This window comes from Sparus aurata, chromosome 8 (assembly GCF_900880675.1).
Source record: "Sparus aurata chromosome 8, fSpaAur1.1, whole genome shotgun sequence".
NCBI classification, from domain to species: domain Eukaryota; kingdom Metazoa; phylum Chordata; class Actinopteri; order Spariformes; family Sparidae; genus Sparus; species Sparus aurata.
In genome coordinates, this window is record NC_044194.1 from 5447622 (window position 1) to 5474395 (window position 26774).

General features: G+C 45.6%; 1 protein-coding gene across 8 annotated transcripts in view; it reads right to left on the reverse strand.

Annotated features, from left to right (window-relative positions):
• brsk2a (BR serine/threonine kinase 2a) overlaps window positions 1-26774 on the reverse strand; it is a 189800-nt gene that overhangs the window by 96172 nt on the left and 66854 nt on the right. Inside the window, exons 1-2 of one of the 8 annotated variants that reach the window (XM_030425359.1) lie at window positions 9373-9555; window positions 9138-9235 (exon numbers count right to left, since the gene is read on the reverse strand). The exons of the other annotated variants lie outside the window; for them this stretch is intronic. The gene's annotated coding sequence lies outside the window, so the exon portion shown is untranslated. Of the gene's footprint in view, window positions 1-9137; window positions 9236-9372; window positions 9556-26774 lie in introns of those variants that run through there. 8 annotated transcript variants of the gene reach the window in all.

Consider the following 26774-nt stretch of genomic DNA (forward strand, 5'->3'; position numbering starts at 1 on the left):
CTCACTTCATGCTTCCAACAGAAAACCTTTTGAAAAAGCCCTTTTAACATTTAATAAGTAGTGCTGACTTGAGGGGACTCGGTTTTCACTCAGGTAAATGTCATCTCAACATGTAAAAATGTTAATTTAAGATATCTGTAAAACAATTTTGACATGTAAAATTATATTTTCACTTTTAGAAAATTACAATTCTACGAGTCAAAATGGATTTTCTTTTGTTCAATTCAATTATAGATATCAGTAAATCCTTTTCCTCTAGCAAGAGTAACGTCGGCCCGACTAGCAGCAATTTAGTTCTCGCCGGTGGAATTGACATTTTGAGGTGTCAAATGTTAAAGGAGACTTATTATGCCTTTGTTGCTTTTTCCCCCCTTTCCCTCAGTGTTTTACATGAGTTCATGTGCATGTAAAGATTTTGAACGCAAAAAAGGGTCAAAGTCTGCACCAACAGAAGCTCCTCTCTCCCACAGAAAACGCTGCTCCTGAAACGCCTCGTCAGACGTCGCTGCTTAAAGTTTGTGACTTTGTGACGTCACATAATGCCACCATGTCACACATTTGCATAATGTATGCCCACATAATACATGATGAAGCACAGCTGCTCTGATGTTGCTCGCTATGCTGGTTCAGGCGTGTGTGAGCTGACCAATCAGAGGAGAGTGGGAGGAGGCCTTAAAGAGACAGGAGCTAAAACAGAGGGGGAATACAGAGCTGCACCACTGACCAGTATGAGAAAACGTGTTCTAGTAGTGACCCAAAAATAAACATACGAGGTTGGAAATTAGCATAATGTGTCATCTTTAATTTAAGACATTTGAAAAACATATTTTCACATGTAGAAATTGCATTTTGACAAGTCAAACTTACAGACTCTCTAATTTTCACAGTAAAGAAACTACTACTGCTACCGATTGCACGCTGTTGCATGTTAATTGCATAACAAGCTAATATGTTGGGAGGGGCTACGGAAGAAGACGGGATGTAGGCGGAGGAGGACTCCCGTGCAGCAGAATGCAACACATGCCCATTTGTGGGCGGTGTCATGTTGGAAGGATGCGTTGTTAATTACCCCCGCAGCCATTGGTGGAGCTGTTGACATCTCTCTCCAGGAGTGGGATAATTTGAGCGACTCTTCTGGCTAAATCAATGCTTCAGCGGCAGCTAGCTCATTACCTAAACCACCGCTGCATCTCAATGAGGCAACATGGGAATTTCTATTAGCTGCCGAAAGCCTGATCTCTCTCTCTCTCTCTCTCTCCCTCTCTCTCTCTCTCGGTCTCTTCCTTCCCCCCCTCTAGCTCGAGTCCCTCTATCATTTTCACTTTGTCCCCTATTCCCTCTCCTCAGTCAATCAGTCACTCTTCCTTCCCACTCAGTCCCCCCTTGTTTTTGTTGTTGCCCGATACGTCGCTCTCTCTTCTTCAAACCCCCCCCCCCCCCCCAACCCCCATCCCACCCAGGGGACATAAGGAGGGATGGCTCCGCTGTTGCATCATACGCTCCTACCATAACAACGACGGCTTGAGTGTGTGTGTGCATGTGTGTATCAGTGTGTGTGTGTGTGTGTGTGAGTTTGTTTGTTTGTGTGTATGCCCACACAAAGTGTAGGAAAATATCCAACTCCAAAAGACGAGGGACAAAAAGAGAAAGTTTTTCTAAGGCAAAAAAAAAAAAAAGCTGGCCGCCAACCACGTCTGAACACTCAAGTTTGTCTGTAATTATCAGTGATCTGTGTGTTCATGTGTGTGTGTGTGTGTGTGTGTGTGTGTGTGTGTGCACATGTGTGCTCCAGTGAGTAACATCCCGCTGCTGAATGGAAATGAAAGCGGTTCTGGAGAAAAGCCAAGGCCCAGATTGCCTGCTTTCTCAGAGACAGGACTCGCGTCACAGGGGTTGGAACATTGCCTTGTACAAAAAAGTGCAGATGCACACAAACTGGACACACACACCAACCCACACACACACACACACACACACAAAGAAGAACACCAAGGGCACTTCACCGAGAGTCCATTTCACCTGGCCTTTTTTTACGGAACAAAGACGGATCTGTAAGTGAGCTGTCTAACAAAGAAGCCGAGGGAAAACTCTGCCTGAATAGCAAAGAGCAAAAAAGAGATGAAGTGGAAAAAAAAGTCTAAGAAGTATGTTGACTGAAGAACGAACAGCAAAGTTTAATAATTCAATAAGAGTAAATTGAAAGACAGAGAGAGAAAGAGAAAGAGAGAGAGTCAGAACTCCAGGTCTACATATTACACCACCAGGGAAACTGAGAGAGCAGCGAGGCATCTGTTCAACACGACTTCAGGGGGCTTTTACTCTGATGTCAGCCTGTCACCACATACAGGACCGCGGGAGCAGATACATGCTGAGAGCTTCAGTACGCGCCATGACGCACACATGCACACACTATAACATACATACACCGTCTCTCCACCCTCCCTTCTCTCTCCATCTCACCCTCCTCCATGAAAATCCACAGCTGAAGCCAACCTTTAAAAGTAGACAGTATCAGTACTTTGAGGCTCACTTCATCCTCTCAGTCTCAATTGATCTTCACAAGCTTAATGTCTCTGCAACGAGCTCCTCTTTTTTTTTATTAATTGATTTAACAAAACTATCAATTCCACCGGAAGACAGACATTTAATCCTTTTTTCTATCTGAAAAGCTGATTCCACCAGTTTTGAGCGGAACTTTTGTAATCAAGGACGCTATCACCATTGGATCGATACCCATGACCTGCACAATATGACACGACCACTTCAATTTGCACTTCAAGTCAAGGAAAACTTTCTTGGTTCCAGCTTAGACGAATCAATTTCTGTTTTGCTCAGCAAGGTTCAGAGTAATGTGCTGAAAACTGAAGCTGTCATCTGTTCCGTCATCAGAGCAAAATAATCAACAATACATTCAATAACTGATCGATTGTTCAGGTAATTCAGGCAAAACTATTCCTGGTTCAGGGCTCAAATGTGAGAACAGCTTCTCCCTGTTTCAAGGCACAATTAATAGAATCTCTTTGAGTTTGGACCGTTGTTCAGCCGAAGCATGACGAACTGAAGACGTTACCTTTTCTGACATTTTTACAAAAACACAGAAATAATCATCAAAATGAATCAATAACAGGAATGATTCTTTGATCCGAGGTTAATCCAGCAGCTAGACATGATCACACGTGGGACTTCACCCCGTGTTAAGCGCTCTCTCCTATTACATAAAGGCTCATATTATATAAACCTGTGTGGGGCATCGCACCCCTGACATTAACTCATTCACTGCATCGGTGCGTCGGTGGAACCCGGGGAAGTAAGAGAAGTCGCCATGATCACGTTCTCCCCATAACATCCGCATGTTTGTATGGAAGCTATCGGAAGAAGTGGACAATTTTCTACTCTTACGTTTGCTTTCTATGTATCAGTCCTGTGACGGCAATGTCTAGAATAACAGGGACACACTTCTACTTAAGAGAAAGAAAAACTGAACTTGAAATTCACTTGAACGACTGACAGACTGTGCCTACTGTACACTTGACGTAGATTCCCAGGGAGTGCGGAGGACGAAGATATTCACTGGGAGATGATCAAGAATACTACAATTATTTTTACAATGAGTACTGATTAATTCATATCATTATTGGAGTAATTTGGAGCCTCTATGAATCATCTATAGTTGCCATTTTGTTGCTAATCTCCAGGCGATCAATTAAATAATCTTGAATTCTCATAATTCTTTTTTGTTTCTGCTAATGTAAAATGCACCTCTTGACTGATTAAGCGAGCTAGCTAGCACAGTAGCATTAGCATATTACACAGTACTTATTTAAGATATTGCTGACGGTCAAGTTTATTTATTAATTTCCCCTTTAGTGTTGTGACCAGTGCCTCATATATAAAATCTAAGTTATGTTAAGTTTGTCATCTGTATGAGGTGCTGCTAAACGGCAGAATGCACAACTTGGATTTGTCAGTAGAATAAAACAAACAGATGTAATGTAAGAAACTGTACTGTCTCCATCGGTTGTTTGGCGTTATCAAAATGTCATCGGCCACGACGTGACGCCCGACTGCGGCCTCTGACTGGATACGGCAGCTTTGAACTTTTAGAGACCTCCGCTGTTTCCTTGTTTATCTCGAAGGCCATCAGCGAGGGGAAATACTGCAGTCATTAAAATGATAATGATACAGTCAGAGCGGCTGAAGACGTATTGATCAGCCACAGCACCTCCCCCATCTGTTGCACACACACACACACACACTGATGAGCAGCACTGTTTGTGTGTGTGCTTGCCTGTTGTATATATAATGCGTGTGCGTATTGTCAATAATACAAGAGCGCTTTATAGCTGGACACGAGGACGCAAGTATCGCTCAAACACGCGGTCGATTTGTATCATTAAGTGATCCAATCACACACACACGGACAGCATCACCGCCCAGTGTCAGTGCAGACAGTGCTGGAACATCAGTCATGTTTGCGGGGCTGATGATGGCTTTTATATATCATGGTAATGCTCATGAAGCTGTCAGAGGAGCCCTTGCAGACGTGGGAGGTATCCCTGACGTGCTTATTACATGTTGTACATCACTGAACAGGGATGTGTGCTCTGCTATAGCTGCAGTGAAGGAGTCCGTCAGGATGGCGTGATGCATGTTGCACGTCTGTGATGGATGGGGTGCGTGAGGCAGTTTGGACATCCTACATCGCCGGGCAATCAAAGACAGAAGTGCAGATCTGACCGAACACCTTTCAAAACACCTCTGCACTTATCCTTCCCGACCTTTTGTGAGTTTCCCCGCTGGCGATCGGGAAACACCGGCGCTCAAATAATAAACCAATTTTCGCATTCCTGTGCTCGTCCTTCACGGGCCCGTCTCATTCCGAGGAGACGCACTCTTCGTGAATGTCTGAGCGGCAACTGCCAATCAAGATGTCAGGAGGGCTTGATGGACAACCCTCTCAGCCACTGGTGACAGATGGAGAGGTTGGAGAGGGGCGGGTTGGGTTCATGTCAAGGGCTCTGCAAGTAACGGGTTGCTATGGCGTTGCTATGGAGACAAGATAGCGGGAGAAGTGGTTTATGATGGACACTGATGGGTGGTCCACACCCGAGGTTAAAGTAAAGGGAGGGACGCGTGTTTGTGTGTGTGTGTGTGTGTGTGCGCGCGCTAAAGAACGCTCCTGTGAATTTGCATATATGCAAAGAAGACACATCAGTTTTATCCTCCATGTGCGGCCTCTGCACTGCTGCAATAATGAGAAATATACACAGAGCTTAACATTCAACTGCTGTGCAGAGTTCAGGTCAAACACACACACACACACACACACACAAGGCCCACTCTGCCCGGAGCCGATGACGCAAATCGCCTGATAACTCTTGCTCGGTGCAGCGCTCAAGTGCAGATAGGGAGGGACGGGAAGTAAAGAGGGATGGAGAACAGAGAGTGGAGAGAGGAACGAGAGAGAGAGAGAGGGGGGGGATTACGGTCCGAAGAGTTGTAGCTGCGTCTCTAAGTGGGATGCAAACTGTCCTGCAAGCATATACTTAGACGCACGTGGTGGCGCGGGCCGTCAGGAGGAGGGTGAGATTACCGCTAATCTGCAAGGAGCATCATCCGTGACCCTATAACGTGATGGCTCTCCTCGTCTGAGAGAGACAGACAGGAGAAGGTGCAGGAGAGGAGGACGGCGGTGTGTGGAGGAGGTGGGGTGTTGGGGGTTCAGTACCAGCTCCAGCCAGTTGGGGGCTCCCTTTCACCTGCACTGTTGCCTCAATCCCCCATCCAGCCTATATTCTCTCCCTTGTTTTCATTCACACTCTCCTCCCGACTCTCCACACATCTCTGCCAGAAGAATCCTTTACATCTGCCCCATAACTTTGTTTATATTTGATGCCTCTCTCTCTCTCTCTCCTCTGCCTTTCTTTCCTATTGCTTTCAATCTCACCCCCATTCTGTCTTTCCTTCTTTATGATGGCCTCTCTCTCTCTTTTTTTTTTTTTTTGCAGTCACTGCAATCCTGTCCAGCCACTGTGATTTTACTGCAGAGACGCTGAGACAAGAGGAATAGCCAACAAAACAAGACAGGAAGAGGGATAAAGGGATAATCAGAGAGAAAGAGAAAGAGAGAATATGGGATATCCTGGATATAAAGATAAACAATGTGCCGGAAAAATAATGAATAAACAACACACATGTGCTTCAGAGAGCGACTGATCCGTGGAGTCACGGGGATGCTGACACTCATGAGAAGACGGCGCTATTGTTGCTAGGAGAGGAGCGAGGCAGGGGGAGTGAGAGGGGGGAAGACGGGGAGAAGAGGAGGACAAGGATGAAAAATAAGGGGGTGAGAAGGCTCGAAGGAGAGACAGTTGGACGGAGAGGGAAGAGGGGGATGGAGGTGAGGAGGAATGTGGCACATGGATGGCGTGCGCCTGTCGATTAGAGGACATAGTGGAAACGCCACCACCTCCACCCCCTCCACCCGCCAGCGTCTGTAATGTCAGTGATTTCACATACCATCACCTCACCGCAGAGCCCCGCTCCACTCCATCACACACACACACACACACACACACACAATGACGGCTATAGCCTCAGCCAATGAAGAGGAACGATGGGAGAGGAGAACGACACAGAAGAAGAGAGTAGGGAAACAAACCTGATTGGAGCAGCAGAGTGAGATGCGGGAGAAGAGAGAGAGACACATACAGTCGCACACTTGGCTGTATCGATATTTACCCACACATCGCTGCTCCGTCTATCAATACACCATCTAAGTACTGTGGCGACACTAGAAGTCCTGTTGGAAGCTCATTGACAAACAGATGAACAGCACCTTCATCACTACAGAAGCCGAGATAAGCCGGTCTTCAATAGTCACTTCAAGACAGTTTATGGCGCTCAATTTCCCTCGCAGGGTCTTTGAAACATTCACTCCATCTTCAGCTCTAATCAGGTGACGCGTAGTTTTAGAGGTCATTACTAATGCAAAGCGTCACTATTTCATTTCCAGTCCTGTGAGCCGGAGTAGACTGTCAAACAGCAGGTAAACATCTGCTCTCAGTTCAGTTTATCAGTTCGAGTACGTCACAGAGAAGTCTTGGTTTTGCTGCCGCGTGCGAAAACTGGCTTGAGTGTGGAAACGGGCTTCCCCTGGGGCGTAGCGGGTTCAGATCCAGAACTCCCGAGGGGGGCTGAAGAAACCCAAGAGCCATCCCCTACGTGAGCACCGGCTGATCTACCGTAGCCGTCAGTATGGCTGCTACCACATCGTATCATATCCACCAGACTGAAGAATCTGCGCAAGCAACCGCACATTCTCCGACCTCAGGGTTGAAACAACTGTAGCCACCGCCAACCTCTCCTTTCCTCCACAAAGGAGAGTGACATTTCCTGTTTACTCTTATTTTCAAAGCCGGCCATGTATCTAAAAAGGAACTACTTAGCAGGAATAAAATGATCTGAGCTCAGCGTGTAGTGTCAGCCTTGACATCTCGGCAAATCGTTTCCTTTAAATAAATAAGCCTGATAACAGGCGTCCTTTCCATCTCAATTATTTCAAGTCAGACTCTTTTGCTTTTGTAAGCTGCATGTTGGTCCTCTGACATCTCTTCTCTCTGCTGCTGCTGCTTTTCTTCCTGCCTCTGTCCTTGGATAGAAAAACACACTTAAGTCACCTTCAAAGTGATATGTACTTTAATGCATATTTTTGAACTGCGGGACATCTAGATTCGCAGTTTTTGTTCTCAACCCACCGTAACCCAAAATACAAGCCTGTTTTGCTCTGCTAGATTGCCCCACAAATAGCCTATAAAAATGTAAACATATGGGTTTAACAACAAGAAAGATTCCCAAGAGCAGTTGTTGAAGGGGTCACTGCTGTTTTAATGTATATAGAAGAAATGCTGATGACTGCTATTATAGTACACTGAATAATTCAAGGTTGTAACAAACATGTTAAAAGGCAAAACTTCAAAACACCAAAACCGTGTGGCTGCATCGATGCACAAGATTCAGCGGCGAGGACAAAACAAAATGCCGCCTGGTTAAATATGATTGTAAAAAGTGTTTTAGTGAGTTGTAGAAGTAAATAAAAATGTCAAACACATCTTAGGTTAACCTCATGCAATGTAGTGAGGTATCTGGATGGCAACACGTTCTGGCCTTTAATTCAGCTCAGTTTAAATTGAACCTGTTCCTCCTCCTTGTGTTAGTTAGGGAATGTAGACTGAACGGTGCTCACAGCTCCAAGGGACCTTGGAGACAGCATTCAGCTTTGTGTGTGTCAAAGGTTAGCAGGAGACAAGGCCACTATAGTGACTAAAACGGAGCCTGACTCCTATGTCAGATGGAGGAGGATATCTTAACGTGTGCATGTCCAGAAAAGGATAGAGGGATCCTTTAGGTAATTTTGGCATGCAAGACCTAAGAAGTGACAGTAACAGATTTAGTCATTTAGATGAGCAGGGAGGTAGACCAACTCCTTTTCTATTTGATTGGACAGATGGACCCTCAACCCACCACACTGACCAATAAGAAGTAGGCAGGTACAGCCCAAGGGACTTTAAGAAGGCTCACAGGAGTAGAGAATCTGGGGTGGTACTTGGTAGATATCAAGATATTGGCTTTGCTATAGATTCGAGAAATACCAGAATGCGGCCGCTGTCTGGTTAGGACGCGGGCTTGAGATCTGTTTCAATAAAGATTGCTCTATAATTCCACCCAGAATAATTCCACCCTTGCCTCCGCAGAATTCTTTTATAATCAAACACGGCGACACATTTGAGGAAGGTGAGGCAGGTTAGTGAAGTGAAGCAAACCACTGTGAGGCAGATGAAGGGGGGACCCAGTCTACTTAATCTTCTAAAAACTTAAAAACCACATTGTTTTGCATCAGTGCATATTGTTACATCATTTAAAATCATATGTTTACAATGATAGGCTACTGAAAAGGACAATTCGCTGTTTTTTTTCCCAGGAAGTGGACATCTGGACCCCCCTGTTCTCCGTGATTTCCACATTTGGACTTTAAACTACATCTTGAACTCATGTTCATGCTAGCAAACTGTTCTTCCCCGTATCAGCAGCTCTGTCTCTGTTTGTTTAAAGGCCCATAAAAAAGTCACACAGTGCACCTTTAACTCCATCACCACAACATTTGGTTACAGCATCTGTTCAGAAGCAACTTTTCGATTAATTGGTGATTCATCAGCAGCAGCTGCCCGTTTCTTACCTGATAGACGTGTAGAAGGATGAAGAGGTGGTGTCGTTCCATCCAGCGAAAAAGAGGAGGGAAAGAGAGAAAAGAGAAACGAGGTTAGTGATCTTAAAGTATAAGATAAGCAGAACAGAACATTTCGTTATCCTCACATTTCATGACCAAGCAGATCCCGACAAAATCACAGATGACAACGAAGTGATTAAGAAGGCCGACGTGTCAGCGTTAAAAAGTGAATAAAGCGGGTTTAGGGTGGATTTACACTGTATTACATCCCTGCCAATCACTGGACTTTGCACTCAGCAGTTAAAGCCCTTATCCCTCCTCAATGTGTTATTCACTCTCTCTCTCTCTCTCTGATTCCAGCTCTGACAGTCCCCCATCCCCTGCAAAGCACCCCTCCTCTAAACACACACACACACACACACACACACACACTCTCCAACTGACTTCCAAAATAAAACCCGGCTGTTTACCAACCCAGAGAATCCCGAACGGAATCACATTTTGCCTTTCAAAGGCTGTTTGAAGTTCCCGCACAGATGTTGCTGTCTTCCTTTTTTTTTCTTATTTCATGTAAGAGATTTTCCCCCTTGCTCTTTCCCCCTCCACCTCACTCGGCACAGTGTGACACTCTTTCACTCCCCCCCCCCCATCCCTCCATCTCTGTCCCCATGATCACAGGGAGAAAGTTTTTAAGCGGCAGAGAAGCATCTTTTTGAAAAGTTGTTGGGGGGGATAGTCTCAGCAGAGAGGAGAGGAAAAAAGGAATCAGAGGTTGAACCTGAACGGCAGATGTTTAGTCATCATGCTAACCTTTGTGTGTGTGTTAATGTGCATCCACACACACACAGACGACCAGAATATATTCGCGTCTGCCATACAATCAAAACAAATCCTTTACAGTATAACAGACAGGTAAATAAATCATCACACACCAGACAGACAAGAATGACTATGCACAAAACATTAACACACCTCGGGTACGACTCTTCCCTTCACATCACCGTGTATTTTACTCTGAAAGCGATCATCATATATGTGGAGAATCATCAGATTTGAAAGACAAGCTCCGCCCCACACCATCACATCGGATTTGGGGGGGCTGTGTTTACGGAACGAACATCCGACATACTTTCACCGTTCAATCCCCCGAAAAAGTTTTGCTAACTTCTCTAAAAAAATATTACAGATAAGACAGAAAGTCATTTAAACTTTTTTTCTTGTATCTGCAAAACCAGCAGCAGAGAATGATGACAAGCAGAAGCAGCACTTTCAATACTAGGGGGGTCATGGAGTTATGCACAGTTACAAAAACACGATAATGGTGTCACACAAAGAGCGCAGAGGTCTGACCCAAATGCAAGAGACGGCAAAGCAGGCGGAACTTCGGGAACGGGTAAACAGAACAGATGACTCGTCAGAGACAGACACGACAACTGACAATAAATACAAACTAAACTTATGAGGCGCAGGCAGAGAAGCACAGGCGAGGGGAAACGGGAGAGAACAGGAAGGGAGCTGAAAAACAGTCTGAGCTAACGAGGCTGATGCAGGGCAGGTGTGGAGGTGAGCGCCGGCTGGGGAGGAGCAGGAACACACGAGGGAAACAGAGGCAACTGCAAAGAAACCACGAAAGCCAGAAAAAGATGCAAGGATCATTGCATTAAATGCAATCACAACTTTTACAAATCAAGGAAGCATCAATGCACTGACATTGTGAAGAAGATCGCTTTTTAGAGGAGTTTTAAAAAGAGTTTATAATGAGTTTGGTGACCTGAACCAACGAGGAGGACAACCGAGGAGCCAGGAGAGCGAGACATCCATCAACACAACTCTTGACCTTTGACTGAGGAACAACTTAAGCTCTTAGAGAACGCCCCCATTTTAAGGTTCTTTTTCCAAAACGACATACCGAAATTAAAAGCATGACAGCTCCCACATAGTTTTAGACTCAGGGATGTGCTTGGTACCATTGGAAAGGTAACACCCTCAAGTTAGAAGTGTAAGTGTGATTCTGTGACATACTGACACAGAGTTACAGAGGTTGGAACACAGGTTTTGGTTTCCGTCCAATTCAAATGTCAATAAACTGACTAAGATATAAGGGCTCAGGTATGTCTACGGACACAGCAGACACAATTGGGCCATAGCCACAGGTCTCAGCTTGCTACACTCAAAGTCAAAAGACTAAAAAATTGATTTTTCACAATTTCTTTTCTAAAGGCATGTCTGTGCGTTTTGCTTGGGTCCTTTTGGTTTCCAAGAGCGCCTACTGAGATTCAAAGGCTTATAACTTGAGAACCCCTTTACCTAGAAACATAATCCTGGTCTCAAATTAAAGCTAAGACCCTGCAGGGTTTCCTGCTTGTTCGACACTTGTAGCTAGTTTTGGGTAAAATGACATGGATATTCCCATTCTATGGACTCTTGGTGAACTATAAAAAAAAAAAATTGTGGCATGACATTGTAGCTGTGGAAAAAGGGAACACTCTGAAGGTATGTAGGCATTCTTGCTTCTTGCGGTAGAGGGCTCTTTCTAATGTTGTCATGGTGAGTTTAGAAGGCTATTACATGGTCTGGAAATAACTTTTTTGGGCTTGAAATAATCACGACAGTCACAGCTTTCCAACAGTGAGTAAATACTGTTAAGATCTGATGCTTAAAAATATTAGCAAAAAAACTATTAGTTTTTACAAAGGGTGTTCGTTTAGTGAAGGGTGTTCCTATGTTGGAACGGTGTTCCTTAAGGGGTGAAGCCTTAAAAGTCATGAGAAGAAATTCGAGATTTGATGGAAGCAGGTATAGAATTATATATAACAGTAGGAACACTCCAACTAATTTCAATGCTACTACAACTTGCGTAATAAGCTGGCAGAATCCTTAAGGGTGGAGGCCGTGTCCACCTTAAACAACAATCTTCTATACTAGACATTTCCCTTTCCTATAAAACTCCCTTTCAATTGAGGAGTTCTGGCTTTGAATGCCGGACTGCAGGGCAGTGAAAGCGGCTGTGTCAGGAGGTTTACGACCTAAACAACTGTCGGCCTCTCGAGCCGTCACGCTGCGGAACCGCGGCGCGACGTCAGTCCACTCATAGGTTAACAGCGCGGTGTCACGCCGTTAAATTCAATTGGTTTTTTACGACCGCTCCTATCTGTCCCCAAGGGCAGGCCGGAGAGGGGCTGCGAGAGATATCAGAGGAAACAGAAGGCGGACGAGTTAGACTTGTAGTGGAGGAAAAGTGAAGGAGGGGAATGTGGAAGGAAGATGATTACCGAAAGGATGAAGCAGAGGAGGAAAAGAGAGGCAGAGAATAAAAAAGCCTTCCCAGCAGAGAGAAAAGAGAATCATTCACCCCCCTGCCGACTGGAACGATGCGTGTTATGATTCTGACGGAGTAAAATGAGGCCAGCTTTGATTATGCCTCTCTCCTCCATTAAAATGGAGCTCTGCATCACACACATATAATATTCTGTGGAGCAATGCAGGAAACGTGGGCCGGCGTGCGGCGCGGAGAAGAACAAAGGCTGCGGTGGAAAGCTTTCCTACAGGAGCTAATTGCAATATTAGTGGTCCTAGCCAGGGGAAGACGAGGAGAAACAACACCACTACTAATTAAAAAGAAGAGAGGCGTTCTGTGATTGAACAGCGGGAGGGAGGACGAAGAAGAAAGAGACAGAACAGGAGCGAAAGAAAAACAAAAGAGGGTGAAAGAAGTGGTACTAAAAAGACCCACAGAGGGTGGAGCGGTGTGTGTGTGTGTGTGTGTGTGTGTGTGTTCGTGTCAGAGTATAATCTAAACGAGTCTTGTATCTTTAGAGATTAATCCGGCCCCGGTTTCAGACGTCACACTCTAATCCATCTGTGTAAAGCAAAGCAGCAACACTGGCGTTTGGATCTGACGATACAGTACACACAGTAAGACCAGGTGCAGGGTTATTATGGGATGTAATCCATAGGCAGTAGTGATGTTAAACAGTGTGGGTTTGTTGCTTTTCCAATCTCATCTGGAGCGACATCCTTGTGTTTTTTTTGTGTGTTTTTTCCGAGATTTTTCCACCAAAAGAGTCGCTCGTCGTACTTTTTTTTGGAGGAAATCAGAAATTTGTCGGCCAATCTGGACACATGCTAAACCCAGAATACAGGCCTGTCTGGGAACCAATCTGAAAACAACAATAATTAAAGAGATCACAAAGTCCTTGTAACGAGTCATCAGATGCGTTGTAATGTTAGCTGAAGGGAAGGTACTGTTATTCTCTTTTAAGCCCGGCCAGTATTTGTCGCCATCTCAGCAAACTGGCACCATGAAAAGCACGCCGAATTGGCCGTGAGCAGTTCATGTTTTCAGCGTATCCGTAGATATACAGAGAACCGTCACTGAATGACTTTGGTGCTGAAGAAAACTTAAAAATCTGATGATTCACGGGCAGGTTCTGCAGCATCGTTTTCTCTCTGATTCATGAGCAGTTTTCTGGACGTTTATCGGCGATAGACATCAGTGAGGACGATAACCGTGACAAAATCTTCCAGCGTAAATCAACTGAATGATATCAGGATGTGTTTCGTGCCCGTGTGTTCTGACCCGGCTGAGCCGGGACTCACGAGGAGTGCTGCGATCTTTGACTTGAATTCACCTCACGCAGCAGGTTAATCAAAATCACTCATGGGAGGCTTTTTGGGCTTTGTCCATTACCGACCATATCCTTTAATTTCCTCGTGGTTAATGGAAAATTAGGAGAGCAGTGAATATATAGTCCCCCTCCTCCCGTTGTAATCTTAATTAAATCCAACTGGGGTTTTTTTTAATTTATTCATTTGATGTTTATTTGTGTGTAGGGACAAGTACGTAGCATCGACCTGCGAACTGTGATGCAGGATTCTTGTGGTGATTCACGTCAGCAGACCCTCCATCAGAACCGTCCCTCCTCCCTCGTCTGACTGAACGTGTTGGTGACCGAGCGTCTTTATTAGTGATGGGAAATATTTGTTTATGTTCAGGAGGGAGAGAGAAACACAGAAAGCATGCATGTAAGAATCATGCAAGAGGGAGCGCGTTCACGGACGGAACGACAGATGTGACAGTTTTTACTCGGTGTGAATGTAATTCTGTGTAATTAACCTGTTACAGCTACCTCGTACGAGCGGTTCCCACAAGGTCTGACTGCGTATTCCAGCAGAATTGGGTCACACACACGTGTTTGTTGTATGAGGAGGGAATTGGAAAGATGCTGCGGCACAACTAAACTCCAGAAACGACTCTACATGAACTCCACTGGAGGCACGAACGCCGTTCTTTCCAAAAGATATTCCCACTTTTGCTGTTTTGACGACGGTGAGACAAATTCAAACACTATAGAGAGCGTTTTTTCTGTAAGCAAGATGTTTTTTAAAGCATCCGATTTCATCTTTGTTCTCTACTTCTGTCACACCGCGGCGCCGCTCTGAAGACACATGGCTGGCAGCTGCGGTAATATTTTCTAATTGTTCCGGGGGCCCTTATACGACCGCTGAGAGCGCTCAGCTTCTGTTTTCGATTATTTCCGACAGCAGGACTTGAAGCTCTGCTGTCAGAAATGCTTTTCCCCTCCTTGCGAAAACAATTTTTGTGAATGAACCTTCCGCTACAAACGGAGCGGAATCGCTTGCCTTACATCGCAATCTGCAGGCTTTGATTTTGCTAACGATTAATTATACCGCACAGGAAACAGGTGGCATTTATCAGAGTGCAGCAAACAATTTACGCCTGGTTTGTGAAAAACACAATCCTGCGGAAACATGGAGGGAGGTCAGAGAGCTGTGTGTGTGTGTGAGGCAGTGAAAGTGTCATGTCAGCTTTGGACAGAAAGAACAGAAAACGTCTCTAACTCTCTGTTTCCCCTCTCCACTCCCTCTTGATTTCTTTCTCTCTCCGCGGTGAAGCCACCCATGAGACTGTAATGAAGCTTTTCACTCACAGGAACTGAAACTGTTGCGTGCTCGGACTCTGAAAGCGATGCCGCCTCTCTCGTCCCTCTTTCCTATGTCCGTTTTCCTCTTCCTCCTCCCCCCCCACAGCCCCGTCTCCCCCTCTCTTCTTGTCCTTGCTTCCTCTCTCCTCCAATCACCTTCAATCACCTCGTGGCCTCCCCCTCGCTCCGACCATCTGACCGTCCCGCTGCCCTGTGAGCCGCGTCGCGTGCTGTGCTGTATACCATCATGAGGAGAGGTCAGCTGCTGGCACTCGTCCAGTCCATACAATCAGACATGCTGTTCACGCTGACCTGACCAGACCTTCTCACGTGTACCAGCTGGTGTAGGATTACGGGTGTGTTACTGTTTACTGTATACAGTAACACGCCTGTAATGTGTGCGCACAGAAACACTGCAGAGAAGGAAAACACCTTCTGATCGACTGAAAAAGAATGGAAATATAAAACTGCATTTCAAAGATCGCGTAGGATGGCCAGTGTGTGTGTGTGTGTAGGTGTGTGTATGTGTGTGTGTGTATCCAGCTCTACTGGTATGCCACCTGAGACGAGGCACCTGATCTGAATCACAAACACCTGATTGGTTGAGCGTGGGGCTCAGGTGCATCCCACTGAACTGTGGAGAACACCGCAGGGACCTGGGATTCCCTGCTCTGCCAAACACCCATGCAAACACACACACACGCACACGCACACACACACACGCAAACACAAGTGACTTTGGGGGGGGAAGCAGGAGTTGGGTAGAAATCAATCTCCAGCAACAACACCTGCAGAAACAGCAACACACTCCCACTCAGCTCGCGTCCCCCTCTCCATCTGTACCACTGGGTAGTATGCACACACACACACACACTCCGAGGCGACCATTCCTTTGTCTCCTTTGAGAAAAACAGCTTCACTACAAGTCAGTAATCGATTTGTCGTAGACAGAGAATAATCAGAGAATGATTTGATCATTGATTACTTGTTTAAAATGCCGATTCCAACTTCGCACTCGTCCCGTTGAGGAAGATTTATTTGATTGAAAACGGGAAAATTGGACTGTAAGTCGGACACAACGGGCACATTTATGACATCACCTTAAGGCACTCACTTAATCGATTGATCAAGAGCTCATTTAGACAATCAGCACTGACAACAATCGCTACAGCGGCTGCAGCTCTGAGCAGCTCCTCGGCTACTAAGATGCCATCTAACACTCTGGACGTTGAAACTCACAGACCTCCTTCAAACTCCACTTCATCACCTCAGCCTCACTTTCATTTCTTCGGCTATTATCGACTGTTACTTGCATACAAAGGAGTCATCGTCATATGGAGACAACGCACAAACCACACAAATCACATTTCTATTACCTCATGAAGTACTTCTGCTGCGTGGGACATTATTTTTTACAATCTTCACCCTATTCTTCGTCTGATTTGACCTCGTTTCCTCGATCTCCACCATACTGTCCTCGTCCGGCTTAGGTTCTCTCTCTAACTCAAAGTTCCCCTCAGCTCCCTTCCTGCGTCCATCTCTCATATAAGTTTTCCTTCACAGAAGAGAGAAAAGTGTGCACGATCATGTTTCACAGATAACTTGATCGCCGCATTTTTTTTCTCCAAACGCACTAGATTCCCCAAACGCAGGCGCCGTATAATGCTCCCCGCTAAGATTCTGGGTTACAGCTTGATGGCCCCGACGCCGAATCGATTTGTACAGGCGACATTATCCTCACTGTTTGTTCTGTGTTCACTTCACGCTCGACGCTTTCTTCTCCGAGATGAGTTTCTCTTGTGTTTTTTTCCGCGAGCCGAGACGAGCTTCTCTCAAACGCGATTAGAGGGGAGCTGACACCCAGATAACCCCGCCGAGGCAAATCTTTGGAAATAAAACTTTTGCTTTTTTTTGGTGACGAGCAGAAAATGCCAGTCTCCATTGAACTTCAACTATACCTAATGCAATAGGGATTTTCTGCGAGGCGGTATGAAGTGGCTCGATCAGACATGCTCACATCACACAGCGGGAGAAGATTCTTTTGACTTTCGGCGCGGAATATCTCAACCTAGGCAGAAAAAGAAGGGGCGTTTCGCGACATGAAACAAATCAATGCACGCACAGGAGCGGCTGCTGTCTGCTTATTTTGCTCCGTTTTCCGGTGGAAGTAATGTTTGCACTGCGTACAAACACTTTACTGCAGAGATGCATCGCACAGAGGATAAAGGACGGATGATTTTGTTGGCGGCGCGCTAAAAAGAGGCACCGCAGACGACAGAAGTTTCGCTTCGACTCTTTGTTGTGGTACGAGTTTTTAGCCAGCTACTTCACCCACTACCAGGAGCGTCTATACCGTAATCTGGATTTACATCACAATGGCACAATGCCTGCGCCTGAGTCACGCAGCCTTGCAGCTCTCCAGCTAAAATTAGGCTGCTATTTTTTTCCCCAGTCGTACAGTAGCTGTGTGTGAATCTGACTTTGTGTGTGTGTGTGTGTGTGTGTGTACACGTGTGTGTATGCGTGACAGGGTCCATTAGGAGTCTAAGTGCTGGGCTAATTGGCAGTAATGACTTTTTTGTGCTGGGGGTGGTTTGGGTGGTGATGGGGGGCTATAGGGCTCATGTTTGGCAGCTTCTCCACAGACCACTCCACTGAAGGGGCTTCATTAACACTGCTTTCACTGTCCCATGGAAAGAAAGGTGTGTGTGTGTGTGTGTGTGTGTGTGTGTGGATTTGAGGGTGTGTGTGTGTGAAGACTACCTATCCACCACAATCTCACTTTTCTCTCCACGTGAACTTTCCCAATCCTTTGCGAGAGACGACGACAAGAACAGCACGAGGGGAGTTCAGAAGTGACGGCGCAGGCAGCTCGGTGCACCTTTTTCTGAACACACACACACACACACACATTTACACACTCGAACACGAGAAGGCACCGTGCCAACTCCATTTCCAGTCAATCCCCTCTAATTGACGGAGGCATTCATTTGTTTTTCAGGAGAAGTATCCGGCGTTTTAGGCAAATGAGCAGGTAAGCGAGAAATGGAATTTTCAAGTCTTTTCAACGAATAATAAAAATGGAAAGTGATATCTTCTCAGTTATGGTACAAAACGCTGAGGCAAGGGCGGGAGAGAGAAAGAGAGAGGGAGGGAGAGGGAGAGAGAGGTGACAACAGTGTATGTTTAACATTATTTCCAAATGAATGTTTGTGTTTAATGCCGTGCGTCTCTCGGGGGGGCTTGGCGAGCAACGGGCCTGTGTGTTGCGAGGGGCCACAGAAGCAGCGACTCGCACTAATGTAAATTACACCTGCCGACTCTGTGCCGCCGCGTCCTTCAATCCACACGCATACCGGATAACTCATGCTTTGTCAAGCTGGAAAATTTCCCATTAATTCCACACAAACACGCACAATCCATGAAGGCTTTTTCCTCCAGTGAGCATTATATTCATTACGTTTAGTTTGGCAGCCTCCCCCCCCCTCCTCCTCCTCCTCTTCTTCTTCCGACGTCCACCCTCCTCCCCTCTCTAATCGATTGAATTGTGAATACGAAGAACAGTGCTTTCTAATTTGACTCGAGTAAGTGGGTGACAAATAGTCCAGCCGGAAATCAATGAGGGGAATTATGTATACACGGAGGGGGGGGGGAGGGGGAGGGAGGAGAGTCCGATGCAAATGACTGTATACACTGACGAGGCACGAAAGCACACACACTCTAAGCCATGCAAACACAATGCAAACCAAATCAGTATCTCGACAAATCCTCTATTTAATCATGTGTACTCTGCGTGAGTGCGATCTAATAATGCCGAGAACACAATCATGTCCCTATATACATTATTGATGCGATGTATAATCTTGTTCTGTGTCACCTGCTGTAAAAAAAAAAAAAAAAAAAAAACCAGCAACAAAAGTGAAACACGGACAAGACTGTAAGTACATTCCTTTCATTGATTGAATCACTGCAGGAAACCAAATACTGTGTCACTCTAAAGGGATATTCCGGTATAATAACCTCCGCTATCTTAGCTAGGGAAGCTATTGTGAAGCTATTCACTCCATCAGCTTCCGGGTCGGGGAAGTCCCGACGCGACGATTACCGAGTGCGGTTAGAAATGCTCAATTCTGTTCTTTTCCCTGTCCGCTCTCGATAATAACTGTTATAAACTGGCAGGTAAGACACATATGAACTTTGATTGCTTTTCCATGGAGTCATAATCTTACATTTTCATCCATGAGCCGCGGAACTCTACTGCACTCGGTAATCGACTCGTCGGGACTTCCCGTCAACAGGAAGCTGCTGCAGAAGAGTGGTAAATTTAGTCAGCTTTTCAGTAGAAATCCAGCTAAGCTAGCGGAGGTTAGATGCCCCGGACTATGTGCTGAGACCCTATTTGTACTGTTGCTGAAGTTTGGTGTTGTTCTGAGCATTATTTGTGGCTTTTTGGTGGCGGTTTATATTTGGATCCATTTACTGCAGTGTATTGTTGTCGTGCGGTCGTTTCTGAGGTTGATAAAACTCCGTAAATTAGCGGTCTGCTAACTTGATCTCTCGAGAGGGAGTCTAACACAGTTTCACGGTGTGTTAGACCATGGATTAAATTTACACCGGAATATCCCTTTAATCTCATCAGAGTTATTCTCACGCCTGTGAGTAAAAGTGAGAAGGCAGTTTTAATCCTGAGAAGAGGATCCGGACGATCCCGGAGTCACTCGGTGTCGTTTATCTCCTCCTGGTTCTCTCTCTAATTCCTGCGATCACTCACGTAACACTCGGAGGATATTTTGCCATTAGGTCTGCATAATTAGTCACAGGTACCTCTACACTACATTTCCAGAGTTAATAGTCTTGTAAATTTAGTGATATTGAGGCGACACATTTCCAGCTGCCTTGAGTGAACTGATGTTGTATACCTGAAGGTTTCTCTCTCCATGTGTTGACCAATCACAACCTTCACGCCACGCATGTTCGTCTGGGGCCGTAAGATGGAGTAAAATCTTTCTCCTCGGTCAGAGTGTGAACGTGCATAAGTAGAGATTAGGGGTATAAAGATTCACATTCGAATCGGTATCCGGTTTTAACGTTAAAGATGCGACTACATCGATAAGCGGACCCCTGTATCGATAATAAAATGTCCATTAACTGGTCAATGGCCCAGTTCAAAAGTTATGTATCGGTTGACGGAAGCTTTGCTGCTAATTCTGCAGAGCATTTATCAACTCTTGTATAAGGTTAAAGGTCCACACGAGATTCTTAGGAGAGTAACGTTGGCATATCTGAAGGAAAAACCACAACAACAACATGACCGACAACTCCGACACTGTTTACAATGCACCAGCTAATCAGATATCTAAAGTTTGGAAGAGCTTTGGATTTCATAAGAAGAAGGGACATTTTGACAGAAGTCTGGCCATATGTAACGTCTGTAGAACAGCTATTAAGTACAGCAGTAGAACGACAAATCTGAAAACTCGCCTGGTGAGACGCATGGAGAAAACTACGAGGAGTCTGTGGATGGTAACGCTAGTAACGTTGCAGTTAGCACAAGCAAGAACACGCAAGACAACAACATGGCTATTAAATACTTTTTCCAGCCACAACTTATCCACAACTCGGCGAGGTCCAGGGTCATCACGGCATCTATAGCCGGTTTTATTGCGTTACTGACTTTAATGACAGCCACCTGATGTTGAATTCAAACAAACAGGGGGCTGCATATCACCAGGGTAACCGCTAAATGCTGCTAACTGTAGCTGCCAGTAGCTGGAGAGGTGCAGCATGTTTCAGCTGACTCTGTCTGGACCGGGAGCTCTGGGCAACAGGGGAATATCTGTATTGTTTCTTATCTGACTGTCAGCTCTTGAGCTGCAATGTAGCTGGGGGCTAGCTGGTTAGCATGCTAACTTCAGTGGATATCCCAGCAACACAACACCGAGACGACCCTGAGACAATGCCGAAACTCTTATTTATTCCCATTCTGATGATTATTTTAGCTCATTTTTGAATGTTTAAAACAAAGATTCTGACATATTGTCTTTAATATTATGATAATACTGCACTCAAATATGTAAAAAAGCAAAAAATATGTTTAGTTTGGGTGCAAAATCCTGCAAAAGCAGTTGAGCTGATCACAATGATATCTTTGCATAATCATGAAGTCTGCTCAGTCTGGAATATAGAGACGTTTTGGAATTCAAACTAAAACAATGATGCCAGAAACAAAAAGGGCCAACAAGTAATGCACATGTGTATTAAACCTGCATCATTCCCATCTCTACTCTGCACATCCGACTCCGCACAGAGAGATTCAACCTAAATTGAGCCGTCTCATTGACTCCCTCCATCGAGGCTGTGGTGAGCCAGGGTGTCCATTTGGCACCGGGCACCCTCCGGTGTGGTGGGGCCGGTGCTGAGGGTTATATGGCTGCTTTCCAGGGGAGAAAGTGGTCACAGGAAAGCGGGAGAATCAGAGGGAAGTGGTCCAACACGGTCCGACACAGAGCAGAGAAAACCTGCTGGAATTCATTAGAGCGAGTTACTCGCGGGAGAGTCAAACACACATGGTTGCACACAAACCCACACAGACCTAGAAATGCATGAAAACACAGGGTGTTCCCGGCAGAGCAGGGGAAAAAAATTAATGGATACCGGTGCACAAATACATACAAACTGGCAGAGATAGATATTGCAATTTGAGTGTGTGTGTGTGTGTGTGTGTGTGTGTGTGTCCATCCCACTTCTCATAAACCAGTGTGATCCCCACAGGGGGGACTAATCAGCTCATCATTCTTAGATTGCCACCAACAACCTCAGCACATACGGAGGCAGTCCTGCCCCCAGCTAATAGACATACAGACCTCTCTTTGCTGGTATTAACCCTCAGCTTGGGGAATTGCACTTAGAGTAAACACTCACACGCACACACACACACATTGCCCACACACACCTCTTTGAAGACAGAGCAGGGCTCATGCTGTCGACAGAGTGCTCTGGAGGAGGGAGATGGAGGGAGAAGATGGAAGGAGCTGCAGCTGAGCTGAAAAAAGGTTTTTCTCTTAGCCCCCGTGGTGAAATCCAACTATAATCCACCTGTACAATGGCCAGAGGGAAGGAAAACACTCGTCCTTTTCTCTAATGAAAAATTCTACAAACGGTTTCTTGAAAGAATCGAATGCTGCAGCAGAAAGTGAAAATCAATATCAAAGGGGACATTTACATTGAAACAGCAATCATCGTTGTGATTCCCCCCTTTATGTTTTCGTTTGGTTTAATCAATACCTGTGTGCATGTGCTGAAAAAATAAATTTGGCCACTTGAGTTGTGAGGGCTGAATGTTTAGCTGAGCTTTCACAGCTAAATTGTCTTTGATTTCACTGCAGCGTTGACAGAAATAAACCATGACCAGACACGAGGAGATGCGTCTGCCTTCATTCATCACTTTTTTCACCGCCTGTGACCCAAATGGAAACACACCCACGATGTTGCCCGACGCTCATCCAGCTCCGAAGTTTTTGAAAGCTTTGAGGAGCTCGGCGGACTCAGTGGACTGATCATATCTGTTTGTTTTAGCATGTGTGTTTGTAGGCTGCAGCTGCCTTCATGCACATATTGTCTCTGTACATTATACAGTACGTCTCTGCCTCCGTCTCTTGGTGATGTTTTATTCTGTGTTTTTTAAAATGTATGTAGGTTTAACATGCTGGTTGCAGACTCAGCGGTGGCCATGGCTCTTTTTATTTATTGAAGGCCACTTCTGACTCATGTCCTCTTATAGAGTTAATTTAAATAAGGCTACATTTAGGAGGGCAGTTTGATAATGTGCTGTATGAAAAGGTCAAAAACTGTAGCGATACTGTAGCTGACTGACGTAGAGTCGCTGCACCACGACGAAGGTCACGAGCCTGATCATCACGCTGAGTACGTTTTCATACTATAAGTGTTTTCAACATTTTCAGCCTTGGTGAAAAGTCAGCCCCATCACCAGAATACATTTCAGCTGAGCATGTTTCTGCAAAACCACGGATAAGTTCATGCAACTTTACGTCTTTACAACACTGTGCCTATATCACTTGGTCCGGGGAAGGAAAGCATCATGGTTTGGCTTAAAATACCTGTTTCGGTCAACACGATCAGAGTTCAGGATACCTTGAAAAATAGTCAGTTTTGGTCACGACAGAAACCTCAAACTGCAGTCAGCTGTTCAGCAACCTTGTTGGCTGTATAACACCACCTCCATGCTGTCCACCTCCATGTAAAAGTCACCTATAAGGCACTTAATGTTAACCTGATTCGCCACGTTTGCTACAGATCGTCCACCTTGAACATATCTGTGTCTACAGAAATGTTACTGCCAACATCATATCCCGGCGACCGGGCTGGTAAAGCTGAAGCGAGCTTTGAATAGCTTCTGGGAAATCAAGCAGTAAACAGTTCAGTGTACCCGCGTGAACAGCAAGAGGACTTAAACTGACCTACTTTTTGCGTCTCGCGTACAATTTTCCAGTAACCTGGTTCTTGTGAAAAACAGACTCGCCGCAACATCTTTTGTTTTAAAGACGCAAATGCATTTCGATTCACTCCAAGGATAAAATAAAATCAATTACAGTAACTCAAACATTTTCTTCATTCTTTTCCCCTTTGCCAAGCTCCACCGTTCCTCTTTAACCGCACCGCTGTCACCGCTGCCACCAAAAAAAAAGCTATTGATTTTTCAATTGACTGTGCCGTCAAACAATACAGTAACACTGATTCTACAGAGCTGCTGACATGAAGCAGAGAGCAGAGCCGTGACAGACCCGCTGGTGTTGAGAAAACATCGCACCTGCAGTACATACTGTACAAACAGACAGCGACGGTGTGTGTGTGTGTGTGTGTTGAACATATGCACGAAACTCCATGTATCCTCCAACTTGCCCGACTAGTTTTTAACATCCTTAATTACATGCTTTTTTCATCATGAGGGACTTTGAGCATGAGGCAGACGGTGGTGACGGGAAAACTCATTACTCGCCGTGTGATCATATGCCGCTATACTGACACCCTGGTGACAAATTACACATGCATTTCTTTTCGTAGTGTTTTTGCTGTGAGTTAAATCTAAAGTGATGACTGAAACAGTAAAAAAAACGGTGACACTAATGATCTGCGGTGTGTGTCGGTAACCCCCCCTGCAGCAAGTCTGCACCTCCATCACTGTGGAGTTCTGCTGAATCTCTAAAAAAAAAAACCCAACACTTCAACAGCCATCTTTATTTAATTCCCATCTTTTTCTCACTCCCTCTGCTTCTTTATTCTCTTCCCAACAAACATCACGCAGCGAGCCGTGCTTGTTGTGCCCGAGTCTAAAGCAGCCGAAGCATCTGAGCTTTTACCCTCCCAGGACGGCAGAGGGGGAGTTCCAAGGCAGCAACACAAAGAACCGGTCAGAACAGGACAGGCTGGCTGGTTTTTCGCAGCTTGCAGGGGAGCCACATTTCCAATGTGGCGACAGTAATGAGCACCATTCAGCTCCCATTGCCAGGGGACGTGAGCAGAGCGGCTGGAGGGGTCAGAATATTACAGGAGGAGGGGGATAGGAAGTCGAGAGTGGAGAGTGGGGTCATAATGAGAATGAGAGAGCGTGGAAAGAGCGCTGCTGGGTTCGTAGCCCAATTTGGTTTTTGAAAATGATGGTTTATTTCCCTGCTCAGCTGTTGAACACACTTTAAAAGGCCTTTCGGGAGCCCTGACCAGAGTTTAGGCTTCCGCTGAGCCCTCCTGCCAGGGCTTAAAACGTTTTCCGGCCAGCCGTTGCCGGCAGCCCACGGAGGGCCGAGGCTCAACTAGTCTGAGTCAAAACTGAAAGGAGACGGAGCAGAGAAACAGGACTATCACGCTGCATACACACCAGAGAAATCTGACGATGCACTAAACTCAAGCTAGGTCGAGCAACAGACCTAGAGATCAAACTCTCAGCTCCTGAAATGCATCCGCACTGTCAGAGAGAAAAGCCAGGTCAGCCAGTGAGAGGACCAGCTCGCCCTGCACCGCGTAGAGGAAAGATGGGGGTCAACGGGTTTACCCAGCAAGGGGTTAGAGAGGAGAGGAGAGGAGGAGAGGAGAGGAGAGGAGAGGAGAGGAGAGAGGAAACAATTTACACGACATGCCAGAGCAGCTTTAAAAAGGAAAAAAAAAAAAAACATCCTTCAAAGAGAATGGTAAAATGTGAAGACTGGAGGATATTTAGAGGCCAATTTAACTTGGTGCACATACTCTGCATGTATGCGTTGGGCCTAAGTGGTGCAAGAGAAGAGGAAGCAAAAGAGCTCAACTAATGGGGCACCGAGAGACTCCAAAAGAGAGAGAGAGGGGGAAGGAAGGGAAGGAGAGAGAACACGGAGAAGAGGAGGGGGGGGGGAGGAAATTTCCCTCCATCAATTATTAAATGATGGAAGGAAATCTCGCACGATGAGTAATGCAGATAAAATGTGCTCGTCCCCAGACCACAGCGGGCTTAATTAATTACTCCGATCTTGTTTTTCCTGTTCTTTTGTTGCGTAATATCGCCGCTATAATATTATCCAAATATAGTCGAGTTCAGGGCCCGCGGTACAAAAAAAAAACAAAAAAAAACAAAACATAAACAGCAGCAGAGCGTCAGGAACAAATGTGACAAAATGAAGCAGACTAATTCAGAAAGCCTCTCCCGCGCTGCTGTGACAACAAACACAACGCCCCGGACATCATCGCCCGACTCTGTGTCACACCGTGTTTGCTTCTGTTGCCTCTCCTGCTCTCCCACTTGTCGCCGAAGCAAAACAATATGAAAAAAAAAAGGACACACAATCGCATACAGATAGACCACTGAGATATATAATTTGCTCCCGTTCACACAGCACCTCACCCGTGACTGCAGAGACAAATATAAAAATGGAGAGAGAGAGGGAGGGGGTAGAAGCAGGACTGGGAGTTGATAAAAAAAATCACACCTACAAATGAGATCTCACAAGAGAAGAAGGTTTTTTTTCCAGCAACCTTTATATCCTGAACCCCTTCTGCTAAAAATACGACAACTATTTCTGCGCGGGGAGATAAATAACTAACCCGTCTAACTCTTCTCCTGCTCCAACCCCATGCGGTGCAACATGTGCCAGTCAAGCGGGGGGAAACGGGGTCAAGCATCTCCTTTCACAAAACCCTCGGAAATATTTTTAGGAGAGCTACTCGGGAAGCGGAGAAACACAACAATCGGATGATGAACAGCAAACGAAAGTAATGCTAATCATTTCTAGATTTTAAATCTCAAAGCTGCGACGAATCGGCAGCTATTTTAAACTCAACTCCTGGGAAAAAAAACAAAGTACATTCTTTGCATGTGGGAGGAAGACGACTGAATCACGACGTCAAACCTCAGGGTGGGTGAGGGGAGAAAACGCACCTTAAAGTTTGGGGCGGTTAAACTGGCAATAGACACATTTTTTTTTGGCTTTCGGTTATCATCAGGAAGTAGGCGGCTGTGGCTCGGGGGTAGAGCCAGCATCTTGTTATCGGAAGGTCGCCAGTTCAATTCCCCCTGGTCTGCATGTCGAAGTGTCCTTGGGCAAGATACTGAACCCCAA